Below are 13,392 nucleotides of genomic sequence, written 5' to 3'. Positions count from 1 at the left end.
ATTTCTGAAAAACTATGAATGCTATTTTTTAATTTCCAAATAAACTCTTTAGACCTGGTTTATAATTTGATGAAATTATTGATGGTAGTGCAGGTCAAATACATATTTAGTCAGAAATGGGGGTTTTTTAACTTTTGGAAATAACGATTACATGTAGTTATACGAGTAATGCTACTAAATGAATGTTAAATTATAAATATTTCTAGTTCTAGATCATGAATATGAACGAATACATAATGTAGCCTAGTTTAATTTAATGTAATATTAATTAGGATTTCATAACCAATTTATTACTCTTGGTAATTTTACACAACAGGTCTAACATCAGCTTTATATAGGTTATATTCATCAAATTAGTGGACACAAAATTTAACTTATAATATGTGGATTTATACTTGGGTACCACCTTCAATCAAATACTGAATAATAATCGAGCCCAGTGACATCAAACATTCATCCTTCTAGAAAGATAGTCATAAGTCCAAGACCGGACTTGCATCAAAGAACGGTCCCAACAAGAAAAAGAGATATGTCAACACTCTTCTTGCCGGAAGGTCGGCTAACACCCAACACTCTTCCTGTAGAACAATATCAAAAATAACACCAAGGAAAATACCAAACATTCAATGTCCAAGAAGGATAGTCTCAAGGCCAAGAATAACATCTTTACAAAGTTCAAGGGCAAAGGTAAGAAAATAGTATTCATTTACGTTTTATATTTATTTCTTAAATTTTCAATTACCATATTATTTACGTGTTTTCACCTTAAATTTAACAAGAAAGTTGCATGGAATGTATACATTATTATGATAAACTAAATTCATCACATGGACACATAATTACGTGTCAATCATAATTTTAGGAATATATGGAGTATCATAAATACTATGTATGCTGTACTTTTACATTATATATTTCATTCATGATTTTTTTTTATTTTTATAAATAATTTCATGGAAACTAGGTACTTTATTTCTTTCGCCAATAACAAATTTGCTCAATATTTAATTTATTTATTCTAGACCAAGAAATTTGAATGAATTCTTACTCGAAGAAAAAAGAGTCATGAACAACCCAAAAACTGATCTCAAATTGCCCTTGTAGGTTGGAAATGAGTGCAAAACTGACCCTCGAACAACCAATATAATCGATCATTTAAAACCAGGTTGGTTTTGACCTATTGGTTGGAAATAAAAGGTAAACCGAGCTTGATCGACCAACTTTATTGATTGTTTATAAAATTTGGATACCTTCATATGTGACCCCAAATACCATACCCCAAATACCATATTGAAAATCCACGTCTTAACTATTTCCCCAACTAACCTATATTTTAGTCGGAAAAGGTTGGTCGCAAATGTAGAATTATTTATTTTCAATTTTCGGTCGTATATAGACACAAAAAAGTTGTATGTTATATTTGGTCATGTATATAACAGTAGGCCTAAAATGATTAATCAAATCAATTGTGCAAAATCGACAAATGTTGAAGGAGATAGTAGTAAATGATTTGAATTTGGTCGCTTATGGTGAAAATGGTGGTTGGAAATAACTTTATTTTGGTCACTTTAAAGAAAAGTATGGTAATATCAGTTCATTAATTTGGTAATTTACAAAAACAATATATTAAAATTGAATTCTTTTAAATGCAAATAATAGAGTCATATAAATATTTTTCATTATCGTCATAAAATAATAAGTGATACAATCAACTAACACTAAAATACATTATTACCAAAAACTAAAATAAATTACAATAGAACTAAATTAAACACTAAATAGTAGAATTCTTTTATCTATAAAATCATCCCCTTCTTTACAAGTGAGCCATCTTCTTCTTCACATTTATTGTTTTCAACATTTGTTGGAACAAGGTGATTTTTCCAATTACCCAAATTAACCGAGCATTGATTAGTATATAAACATACGTGTAATATTGAGAAATTTGAATACAAATTCACATATGTAAAAAATATAGAGTTAAAACATCTTTACATTAAAAAACTAGAGGGATATATCAAACACCCACTCACAATTAAGTTTGTGATATGATTACCAATTAATTTCGAAGAGGATGAAGTAAATTATACCAAAAATTAGTATTATAATGATATGATAAATAAAATAGAAATATACAGATAAAACAAATTAGAAAGAAAACATATTAAAACACCAAGTTTGATTAAATCCAACCGAATGATTCAAAAAAGCAGTTGGTTTTGTAACTAGCGGTTTATTCAAATTTTCACGAAAATTTAAATTTTACAGGATAAAGTAAAATAACTATATTCGGCCTGTTACAATCAATACGCGATTGGTTTTGTAATTAAGGCTAATTTAAATTTTCTAGAAAATTCAAATTTCCACCCAAAAAAATTCATGAAAATTTAAGTTTTTCAGGCTAAACTAAAATAAGTAGAATTTGTTTGCTTATCGTCTTTAACTGATTGATTTTGTAATGATGAGTTATTCAAATTTTCAAGAAAATTCAAATCCCCCTTCAAAATTTTACAAAATATAAAACTTTTTTTGGGATAAACTAAAATCGATAGAATGCGGTTGGTTATAGTCTCCGGGTCGTTCTTTATGTCTTTAAAATGAACGTTTTTTATTATGAAATATTAAAGTCGAACCTATGATGATATTTTTTGGCGTGCATGTAGATCGTTTTAAAAAATAATATATTTTTTATATATTTAAACAAAAAATTGAAAAATTAAAATTCAGTCTGTTATTTATAGAATATATGGTCACTTAGATTAGTCGCTTTTGAAATCATAAACCACCTATTAGTAAGCCTGGCGGTTGATTTTGGGTAGTTACTTTTAAATATGGGTTGGTTCTGATATAGTCTTTTTATTGGTTGGTTTTAGACCAAAATGTTCTAAAATTCAAAATAAATCTTATTTCCAACCGATGAGAAAATGATTAAATATTAGAAAAATATAGTCTTTTATGTTAGATGGTCGATTTTGGTTTAAATGTGATATCTTTTAAGGCAATATCAGTCACTTTTTATGGAATATAAAGGGTAAAAATTGGTCAAAAATACACTAAATACACTAAATGTGCCTAGAATTGATGTTTCGAAATTACTCAAACAAGAAGATAATAAAGATGGGTACTATAACTTATTTATGGCTCATAAGCCAAACAAACTGAATTTATATTAAAAGAAACTTCTTTTTGCTCGAACGTGACGTGTCACTTTAACGGCCTGAACCATGAAAGCCTAAAAAACTTTAGGATAGTAAGATATGTATATATATACCTTAAGTTTTTATCTAGCTTATGTGTTTCATCTTCTTTGACTACAAAAGCTGCCGCATCTCCCGTATATGTAGGGCTGTGATGTAGGGTGCACCTCATGACCTGTTTCTAGAAGACGGGCCTTTACTGCATCTAGAACCTTCTTACATATGGACATGTCCAATTTAAATGTGAAGCCCAAATTAATTTTTCTTATAAATAAGCCTGTCTATTTCAACTTTGGAATCCACATTAATTAGGGTTAATTTTCTCACTAATTTATAATATTCTTTATTCTTTATAATCCTTTTAAATAACTGCTTTTTATAATTCACAATATATTTTTATATTTATTTACAATTATATGTCAACCACCTTCCATTTGAAAAATCTGATTACACATATTTATTTAGTTAAATTTATTTTATTGATGGTGTCGGCTTTAAAATGAAATTTTTTATTACATTTTTTTAATTTTCATAACTCTTAAATCCAAACAATATTTAATTTAAAGGTTAAGTTGGACATTTGTTGATAATGGGTCTAGGTAAATGCTTAGGTTATGTTAGAAATTTATAAATATTTTTATTTCTTCATTTTTAATATTTTATCAATTATTTCATAGGGTGAAACTACAAGAAGTGACTTTTTGTAGTTTTTATTTGTTAAAATATGATTAAAAAAATATCAGTATTTTTTAGATTTATTTTCTCAATTATTGTTGGTTAAATGTCTAATTTAAAATGAATTAGACTTTAAAATTTGATCATTCTTTAAGGTGATAAATGGCAACTTGCTATCTTTCATGTTCTATCATATAATACTAGCTTGTTTACTTTCTTAAAATGGTTTAAACTCGACTTTAATGTCCAATAAGTGCAATCTTATAAATTTTGCAATATTCTCCATATTGAATAAATGATGCAATCTCATGATAATAGAAAGTAACCTAATATTATTTGTCAGATCTTTCTACTTTTTAGGATCTGTTTACACTTTATACGGATCTCCATTGCACATGTCACACTTTGTCCTGTTATTTTTCTTGTAACATAACATGCGATCTTTCTCGCAAGTATGGATCTTTCACACTCCATATTCAATCATTTAATCATCTTTGATGCATTGTAGTACTTTACAAGTAATTTAAGATCATCAAGCAATACTAATCCAATAAGCTGAGATAAGTCATCCATTGTTACTACAGTTATGGTTATTTTTTCAATGAAACGGCTTCATATGAACTCCGATGCATTGTTTTGATGAATTGATTCAAAAGTAGTATTCACCATCTTCTAAAAAATTATTGTTTCATTCTGTTCTTCATCAAAATTCTCATAATTTACAAAATCATCGTCATCATGTACATTATGCATTTACTATGCCAAAATTGTTCATATATAATGCGTTTATGTTGTAGAAATAGGATAAAAAAAATTACATTAAGATTGTTTTTTTGCATATCACTACAGAAAACAGTAATAGACATCACCAATTTAAAATCGGTTGCTTCGGCAACTGATGTAAAGAGATATTTTAACATCACTTCTTCTAAAAGAGAATTTACAATTTTATAGGGACATCAGTTGCTCATAAAAGCGATGCCCAAACTAATTTAAAAAAAAATGCGACACATATATTTTCTCCAACTTAAAACATATTCCCCTTTTAGTTAAAACATTCCCCAGCCCATTTTCATTTCCCCCCATTAACATTTTATTTTCCCCCTTTCTTTCACTATTCCAGTCGTCTTTCTAAATCTATTCAAATCTACTCCATTCAAATCTTATCTACTCTACTCACAATCTTATCAAGAAACCCTAAGTCTATACTAATCTACATACAAGAACCCTGAATCGAAACACCCTAATATACAAACCCGCAAATGTCGAATTCCTAATTACCTTATATCTACTCGGTACTTTCATTTAGAATACTCGATTCTTGGAGAGAGAGCTTATATCTACTCGATTAACCTATTATCTACCTTGATTTCTAAGTGTTTTTTTAACTTTTTTTGAAATTTCAAATTTTGGATTTTAATTTAACTTTTTTAATAGATTGGTTGATTCTTTATCTTGGGTCATCTAAAAAGTAAGTTACTTTTCAGTTTTTGTGAATGCATGTCTTTTTTTTTGTTAAATATAAGCATATTTGTCCAATTTATGTTTGTATTTTTTAACTTACGCATCTTTTTTAACATATTGTTTCTTGTTGTTACTTGCAGGGCCCTGTGTTTGTACTTCTTTATTTGTTGTGCTTGATTTTGTTCCTGGTTATCTTGTTTTCTTTTTGTTCTTATAAGTCTCTAAATCGATTACTGATTTGCATACTTGTTTTGATAATTTGTTTTGTATACCTGATTTAAGAAGTTCTTTTGTATACTTGATTTGTAATATAAATGATGTATGTGTTTAGGTTTATGATTTTTGTTACCTACTTCATTTGTTAAATATATTAGTGTGTGTCTCTATAATGTGTTATATCTTTAATTTTATAAATGATAATTATAAATGTTAGTGAATGAGAAGTTTTATTCGGTATCTGCTATTATATATGGAGTTGTTCGAGTAATGTTATCTTATATTTCTTTTTTTCTTGTTTAAATAATTTGTTATTTTGATTTTAAACAAATAAAAAGAATTATTATGTTTATATCTCTATTTTGCATTGTTACTTTATTTTTCTTCTTTTCATGCACCTATATATATGCAACACATTAAACGGGCGTTATACCCGTGAACATTGGCTTAGAACACCTTAAGTAACACTTTGTGGACCCAACTGCACCAACAAAAATCATTGCATTAGGGCCATGCAGCAACATAATAAGCCAGTAATGGAAAAAAAATAATGTTTCCTAAGAATTCAATATATTATCATCTTTATAGCCGATATTAGTGAAAATCATTCCAACCTCGCCCCATAGCATATATTTGTCATCAAGACAATCCCCTCTAATGTACGGTATACCCTTGCTACCATGTCGACATAAATCAATCTTTGTGCTATTACCTACATCATATATATATATATGTCCTTTGCCAACCCTTTTTTTAGTTTTACAAGCAAAAAATTTAGCTTAAATGACTAAAAATTGAGATAAGGCATAATTTTATGTAACATTATAATTGATGTAATCCAGTGTTGCCTTAGACATGATGAAACTACTGTTATCACATATATTTTTGTGTTCATAATGAGTTTTCAAAAAGTATGAGTGGTAATTTTTGACATTCCACTTTGACCAATTTTTTTAGGTGCAAGTTGCTCAAATTTTAGGCGGAAAAGTAAATGAAGAAATAAAAGTAAACACAACCATTATACATACACACCCCTTTTACACACAAACAAATCTACATGTTTCTGTTGTTAAAATGAAAAATAAAAAACAAGTTCATTCAGATTAGGGTTCTATGTATGAGGGATTAACATCTTCAGATCTCTTTCCTCAACTAAATCAGTCTTCATAACTTCAACACAATTGTAGCAGTTAAAATTAGGGTTTGAATTGAGGCTTTTATGCAAGGCTTGAATTACAATTTATGCACAATTTTTTTGGAGCTTTCTTCATGATTTCAATTATATATTGTTTGTTTTTGAACTTTGAGTTTTTATAAAAATTAGAACATACTAATTGATCAAATGAATTATGATGATGAACTTAATGACTCTCCTTTCATATTTGCTCGAGAAGCTTCTGTTAGGTAATAAACAATATATGATTTTCTAATTTGGGTGTTGGGTTCATAAATTTATCATGTTTGACAAGTTTTGCATGTATTAGAAAGAAGGGTAATTTGATATTTATTCCTAGAGGACTACATCCACTACTAGAAATAGTAGATACGACATCGGTGTTTAGACATCGGCATGTAATGCACCCAATGTTAAAAATCTGTTTAACATCGGTTTAGAAATAAGCGATGTTGAATATAAATGCTGACATCGGTTTCACATAGTAGTTGTTGTCTATATTCAAAAATTAAAAAGGCCAGATATATTCTTTTAACTTTGACATCGGCTAATTTTATTAACCGTTGTCTATGACCATTTTTAAAAAAATTAAATTTCACTTGTCTTTTTGCCCCCGGTTTCAGTACTTTCCCCCCTTTAATTTTGACAAAATTTTTAGTTTATTCTTATCCCCCCTTTTCTAAAATATACCTCACCGGCTTCCATCGTCTCTCCCGCGACCCCCGTCTCTCTCATCTCTCTCGTCTCTCATCTGTCATCTCTCATCTCTCTTTCATAACCCATCTCTCTCATCTCTCCCCTCTTTTTCTCTTACCCTGAAACTCCCACTCATCTATCATCTCTTTCTCTTTTTTCTCCTAAACCCTAATTTCAGCCCCAATCCAAATTCAAGTTTGGAGCTTCAAATTGAGCTTCAAACCAGTAAGATTATAAACTAGTAGAAGCTTTGGAGCATCCGGAGGTTCACAAATTTAAGGTTTTGGAGCATATGGAGGTTCACCGTTTGGAGTTTTGGAACTTTGAGGTATATTCTTCTATCTCCCTCTTTTGTGCATGTTGGATTTTTGGGGGTTTTTTGGGAGTTTTCGGTCGGATTATATACTTGGACAAGACGGTTTTGGTACTGTTTACAAGGGAAATATTGATGAGAATCTCAGAGTTGGTTTGAAATCTCTTCCGGTTGCGGTTAAGGTTCTTAATAAGAAAGGGCTTCAGGGTTATCGTGAGTGGCTTGTGAGTCTTCAGATTCATATTACTTGTTGTTAGACTGGTTATTATGTACTGTGATGTAATTGACTTTTTGTTTGTTTTATATACTGTGAGTCTTCAGATTCATATTATTATTAAGTACTATGAATTTTCTAGGTGAACTAAGGCATCCTAGAACATAATTTAGTTTTTTTGTTTTATGAAGATCTTACTCTTAGGTTATGTTCTGTTAACGTGCATAAAATTTAGTTTTTACATCACAATCTTAAGATGTGGAGAAACACTGAAGAATAGGTTATCATACATACGAGATCAAAGGTCAGTAGACTTTGCACTTCTACTGTTATATTAGGAGTATAAAGTTTTTCGAGAATACATTTATATAACAAGGTTTCATTATTTTCTGTAATGATAAATTTCTGACATTTTATGATGAACTTATCAGGAAAGTATGGATGTTGATCTAAGGAGAGCCCTGTTTAGTCAGAAGCCCAAGTCACCAACTGATAAAGGCAGGCCGAGTAATATGGTTTTTAAGGTAAATTTAAGATTTTGTATTTTTTTCAGTTCTATGTAATGGTTCATCTATATTAGATGTTGATCTATCATATGAACTTGTGAAAACAGAAAGCTCATATGGTGATTCCGGCTCATATAGTAGCAGAAGCAATATCAACACTTCATGGTCTTGATCTGAGATGGTCAGGGACTATCACACCTACAGAAATAAATTATGTTGAACAATATATACTAGCCAAGTATCCGGAATACTCGAATGCGCTTGTTGAAGGAGGAGAGAAGACTTAATCTGAGCTTATAGTTAAACATCTTAATCTGTGTCCCAGGTTTGTTGATGATGTTTTGATAGAAAAAAACACATGATTATGAAAGCTTAATTTTGGTTTTAAAGGGTCAACAAGACATTAATAAAAACATTAGATTTAATTTTTTGTTATTTGATGGATCTTATATGTTTAGAAATTAATACAAGCTTATTTTTTTATATTTAGACATTATACACGCTTATTTTTTGCTATCATTCTTGGGTTGCTATTTGCTAGTATGTGTGAGGAAGTCAAACTCTTTCGTCCTTCAATATATTAATCATGAACTTCTCTTCTTTGGTCAACTTTATAGTCATGCTGATTTAGCGTGGTAAAGAAAGTCCTGGCAAGCTTGGATGAAGCTTTGCGGTGGTTCACCAGTTAGAGTAGACTGGGACATTGACTCATAGGTATCATTGTGGACATGTACCTTATCCGAGAATGAGTAGACTGTGATATTTACTTGTCTTATTTCTAAATATGCCAAGGAATGCAGGAACTTGGAAGGTCCTATGTTCTCTTCTGTGGTATGAACTATCTATCTGCTTTTCGCCACTCGGTATTTATCCTTTTCAGGTTCCGTGTAGTTTTAGGTATATATAAAAATACATGTCAAATTCCAATTTAGTGGGTGTAGTTATGAATTAATTAACCCTCTGAATTGAAAAAAAAAGTAAATGTAGCCCAGATAGTCCTTCCTTTCGATGTGAAAGATGACATCGACAAATTGAACACTCTGAATACAGCATCAGAAACACTCGGGGAGAAAACAAATGAAAATGCACGAAAAATAAAAAGGGTCTTCGATGCCGTGTACGACCTTGTTCGCCTTTGTACTAGCTTTCGTTAAATCGAAATATGCATTAAAATCCCATCCTAGTTGTGTATGTTGTAGACGATCAGTGTTGATAACTGTTGCTGCTGTGATGCTTCTTGTATCTATTCTGGGTCTGCGTATGTATCATATAATCCATGAACTAATATTATTATTATTAATAATCTTATTGTTTCTCACTTTTTGCCATGTTCTTGCTTGCTTATTGATTTGGTTTGCTGTTTATTTTGCAGTACTATCGCTTCTTGGTCATCGACATGCAATTCACATGTAATTTCTTCATATGCTCGTTTAGTTACAGTTTTCCTTCATAAATAAATCGACTGTATTGCAGTATGCTTCTAATAATCTTGTCGAGCTATGTTATTGTTGCAGATTTGTTGTGAGCGGATGGTTACTTGTCACAGTTACATTCATACTTTGCGAAATATTTGTGATAATTGACAAGTGAGTTACTAAGAAGTTTATACGATACATTTTTTTTTGCATCCATTCCAAACATAATGCTTGAGCATTTGTTTTTCTTCTCCAGTTGACTGTTTATAATGCTGTTTTAGTCATTTTTGAAATATCAGAGAAGAAATATGTAATGAAAGGTCTAATCTTTACTTTGTGAGAACAATATTTGTCCGCCTGTGCTAGTTTTACTGTTTTTGTTATTTAATTTAGTAACTTTTATAGTTTTAGGATGACATTCTGAATTTGTGATTCTTATATGGTTTTGTTGATAATACAGGTAAATTTGATCTAGAATATGGCTGGTGCTGATACCATCAAACCTAGAGGTGATTTTATTTTACTTCTCTATGTGTTTAGTTTTTCGCATTGATATTATTTTTATTTGTTTTTTTTCTTTGTGTCTTGACAATTTCATGTATGTGATTAGCTTGTTTAAAAATATTGATGGATGAGGTTTTCAAGAAGTCGTAAAAGAATAAATTGAACCAATGTATAGTTAAACCTCTATAAATTAATGGTAGTAGGATTTGATCAAGATTGAAACTACACTGTGTCTAGTCTCTATTATGCCTACATTGTCTCTAATCTTTATTATGTCGGGAGCAAGAAAAAATATTAATTTATCAAGGTTATTGTTTTGAAATTGGGGTTGCTGTTATAGTTGTAAAAATGAGAAACAATGTAAATTATAAGAGATCATAAATGGAACACAATTTCCTTTAATGGTATAAAATTATATGAGATTACGAGTAATAATGCTATTCCAGGGTGGTATAGATGAATATGCACTTGTGCATCACTTGTTATAGAAAAGAAAAAGAACTCAAATAAGGTCAAAATGATCAGTCTATAAAGGAACTTAATTTTAGATAACTATTTTTACTAGAAATTTCTTGTTATGGCTTGTATCAGTTCATCGTTAAATTTTGATTCTAAAAAAATGACCAATAAGCATTTCAAGACATGACAATGATACGCATTAGCAACACTGCTAGCTGTTATGTATATTGGGAGTGAAAATGTGATTTAAACTTCATTTAAATATTAAATGTGATTTAAACTTCATTTAAATATTCCTATTTAACTGATTGATTCTTTAGATTTTAAAATCATTACTTCACTTAACATATTTTCTTAGCTGTGCAGATGTTTGTATTGTTGGTGTTGCACATACACCAATGGGTGGATTTCTTGGAACCCTTTCATCTTTATCAGCCACCAAACATGGAAGCACAAGTTACTTTAATTTTTTTTGGTCATGTATAAACTCTTGACAAGTTCTTAGTTAAAAGAGTCTCGATAACTATTTATTTAATTTTTATTGGATGGGATGTTTATTTTAGACTTGGTATGTATGTCCGAATTGGTTTTTGGAATATTGTATGTTAAGAAATTTGGTATCAATGTAGTTTTATATTTTTGTTGGATGTTTTTGGTTGGATGTTGCATTGTTTGGTATTTTTTTAGTTCTGTAAATGCAATTGGTTCATGTGGTTGTAAAACAGGACCAGGATGGCATGTAATTTACACCTCATTAACATCACAATGGTAAATATAAACTGATATAAAAAATGTACAAAAGACATCATGTAAAATAGTATTAAATGAAAAAGAACTAAAAAACCGATGAGAAATAGTTATTTGACATCGGTTCTGAAAAGAAAATCAATGTATTTTAAGTCAAATAACATCGGTTAGAGAAATTGGCTGATGTTAAACAAAAAGATTTAACATCGGTTTCGTAAAGAACACCCATGTCTTATCCATCATTTCACATTGGGGGGCTAATTTAACCGATGTCTGAACAAACATTTCACATCGGACAACTTATCTAACCGATGTCTGATCTAGCATTTCACATCGGTTTGTTCGAAAGAATTTTAATAAATTGCTTTTAGAGCTTGTAGGTTTCATATTTTAATGGATAAATACCTCACAATATACTCATATTCACCTAAAAATACTGTAATATAAGCTGAAATTTGGTGCAAAGACATCACATTTAATCTTAAAACCGATGTATAGCACTGTAATAGACATCGGCTGTTAAACGATGTCAAAGGCTGATGACATTTAACATCACACGCGAAGACATCAGTTCAGATTTTTTTTAACATCGGTTCTGAAACCGATGTCTGATCCCATATTTCTAGTAGTGATCGTCTGAAGATGTGGATGTGTAAATATCAATATGAAATATCGGTTGGTTTTAATAATTCAAGATTTATAATTAACAATCATAATAATTAGTATATCTCCGTCTTTGTAATCATGAAACTAATTACAGTCACACATGTGCATATCTCAGACATTTAATTATGTAATATCTTTAGAGTCTATATCCAAAATTAGTGGAATGTTTCAAAGAATACACACTTGGCTACATGTATATATTTACATACAAACATTAGTAATATAGACAACCTTCAAGTATCTTAAGGTATCGGAGCTAAAAGCTTAACTGTATCAAATTCTAACCCTTTTTTGTTACATTACAAACCACATTCAATTCAAAAATTTTCCGGTGCATCTGAATTCATCCCAGTGCACACTTCTACACACTTTCCGACGATGCTATCTCAACGAAATTTTACAGTCTTGCACAAAAATCATGTCAGTCCTCACATGTCTGGGACTCCTTGGTTATATAAACGGTATTGTCTCTACACTAACTCAGTTCTTGGTAGACAATAAACCCAAGCCAGCTTTTATCATATAGAATCTCCAAGACAAATACATATTAATTGCCTTATTAGGAAGCTGCCAAGAAATGATCCAATCATTATTCTCCACTGCTAACATAGCCAAATAAATATGAGATCAGTTAGTTACTCTGTTCTCCAATAAGTAATTCGCTCGCATCATGTCACTTGCAACTCATATTATGAATAATTCTTGTAACGCCCATAATATGTCTGACTATTTGCATGACATTAGAATTAACAATTACTGGCCAACCTAGTGTCTGACGATGATCTTGTCATTCTCACCTTATCTTCACTCGTAGATGATTTTCGAAACATTAAGGATGTTATGTCTGTACGAGAAGCCCCACTAACATTTGGTGCCCTACATGAGCAGTTAATTGATTATGGACGAGGACTCAAGTCCAAACCCTCGATACCAACAATTGTCATACTTTAAATAATAGTTTAAACCCATACTTTAAAAAATATAAAGATTGTAAGTTCCTTTGGATTATTGAACTTTGAGAGTAAGGATGATTTTTCTAAGTTATGGGTACAGACTTAATTATTTCTCCGTATAAAATGGGATTCTAGTTTTCTTCTCTCCAAACTTTTCAAGTCTGTGAGAGGGTTCCAAGGTGTAATCATGGAC

The 13,392-nt window shown here is 30.3% G+C and overlaps 1 long non-coding RNA gene across 1 annotated transcript; it reads left to right on the top strand.

Moving 5' to 3' along the window:
* Nucleotides 1-9,610: 9,610 nt before the first annotated feature.
* Nucleotides 9,611-10,094, top strand: LOC141677724 (uncharacterized). Its single transcript, XR_012557506.1, has 3 exons — nucleotides 9,611-9,713; nucleotides 9,828-9,864; nucleotides 9,970-10,094. It is a non-coding gene; the product is annotated as an uncharacterized LOC141677724 (long non-coding RNA).
* The last annotated feature ends 3,298 nt before the right edge of the window (nucleotides 10,095-13,392 follow it).

Source organism: Apium graveolens, chromosome 8 (genome assembly GCF_009905375.1).
Source record: "Apium graveolens cultivar Ventura chromosome 8, ASM990537v1, whole genome shotgun sequence".
Classification (NCBI taxonomy): domain Eukaryota; kingdom Viridiplantae; phylum Streptophyta; class Magnoliopsida; order Apiales; family Apiaceae; genus Apium; species Apium graveolens.
This window is presented reverse-complemented; position numbering and strand designations above follow the sequence as displayed.